The sequence below is a fragment of the Octopus bimaculoides genome, chromosome 3 (genome assembly GCF_001194135.2).
Source record: "Octopus bimaculoides isolate UCB-OBI-ISO-001 chromosome 3, ASM119413v2, whole genome shotgun sequence".
Lineage (NCBI taxonomy): Eukaryota > Metazoa > Mollusca > Cephalopoda > Octopoda > Octopodidae > Octopus > Octopus bimaculoides.
Genome location: NC_068983.1, coordinates 159,530,693 through 159,532,640, shown reverse-complemented (window position 1 = coordinate 159,532,640; position 1,948 = coordinate 159,530,693).

Sequence of the window (1,948 nt, the reverse complement as noted above, 5' to 3'; positions counted from 1 at the left end):
TGTGTGTGTGTGTGTGTGTGTGTGTGTGTGTGTGTGTCTCAAATTTTGGAAGAATTTCGGTGTGGGGCAAGTCGATTATCCCAGTGCTCTACCGGTACATATTTTGCCGACTCTAAAAGGGAGGAAAGACAAAATCGACTTCGGGGGAATTTGATCTCAGAACATAGAGATGGACGTTATACAGCTAAGCAATTTGCCCGGTGTGCTATCGATTCTGCCAGCGTGACCTTAAAGAAATGTCTCTGTCTTTCAATCGCATCCACTGCACAACTTCTTTTACTACAGCCATCAGAAAGGGGAAAATGTCTGCCCTTCCAGAACAAATGAAAACTGTGGGATGGGATTTTCATAATGGACTCGGTGAACTCCCTGATCCGTCCTATATGTGATAGCAGCTATTCGACAGAACTTTACAAATCAGCAATCCTCGAGCACTGTACGAGCCTGTGCAGGGCAGTTTCGTCGCTCTGCAAGTATCTCGAGCAGACGCGGCCGACGGCACTATTATACCAGTGCAGCAACGTCACACCCCGGTAGTACTGCCAGGCCTGAGATTTCTGTAAATTACCCATGTGTTCTGGTCTGAAAGTCCTTCGAAGCAGAGCAGGCAGTTGATGTTCATCGACGCACAGTTTCCCCGAGAATGTCTTCGTTCTACCAACCACTAATCCCCTATTGAACGCCATGGTAGAACATACATCGACCATATTACCCGACAAATAGGGAGCTGTGAGCGCTTCATGGCACTTCAGATGCTGGGCGCCCAGCCTATATCTACTCTTGATCCAGGACTGTATCTCCTTCAAAAATATGAGCTGTGGAAAAAACGCTCCAACCAAACGTTGACCACACCTGCTCACCATCTTTGAAATTCTACATATGACGCAGCCTCAACGTACCACTAGCTGCTACATACCTACCCGTCGTAGATGTTGGCAGCAAATGAACAATCTTACCAGTCATTTGCTATTCATGTGTAATCTAAAATGATATGGTAAAGCTGAAAGAGAATGTTTAGCTATGACAACAGAAAGGAATTTGGTATTTCCAAATGTGCAAATGAAAATATTTTGAAAGAGACAAAATAAATTTAGTATAAACGAGGTGAATTTAGTAAACGGGGAATGGATACGGATAATCGAAAGAGATATCTAGGATATATAGTATAAAGGATGGAATAATGAAAGACTAAATCAGGAGAAAATATTTCTGAGAAGGAAATAGAATTGTACAATCCATGTCTAAAAGTATAAATACTATCACTGCCTTAAACTCAACAGATGTGTCTATTATTAGATACGACGCCAGAATAATCTAATGAACAAAGGAAAATTTTGAGAACAAAATGTCAAGGAAAATGTTCAAAATCTGCTGAGGTTTACAACCAAGATATTGAAGCATTATATTTTTACAGAGAGGATGGAGGATGAAGATTGATAAGTGCACAATATTGTAAGGAAGTTGATAAAAAAAAAACCTAAAGAAAGAATATTAATGAGAGTGATGAAGTATAATTGATAGCAATAATAATAATAATAATAATAATAATAATAATAATAATAATAATAAGAAGAAGAAGAAGAAGAAGAAGAAGAAGAAGAAGAAGAAGAAGAAGAAGAAGAAGAAGAAGAAGAAGAAGAAGAAGAAGAAGAAGAAGAAGAAGAAGAAGAAGAAGAAGAAGAAGAAAGAAGAAAAAAACGACATAATAATAATAAAAATCCCATGAAAGACTGATGTCTTGCAAGCAGCAGCCTTATTGGTCACAGGGCACATCTTAGGGAAAGTATTAACTGTCTGAGGTCCTCGTTGTGACTTGACAGATGACTAAAGATTTCGGTGCATTTTTACCTACATTGTGTTACGAAGGAATAATAATAATAATAATAATAATAATAATAATAATAATAATAATAATAATAATAATAATAATAATAATATGTCGGCATTG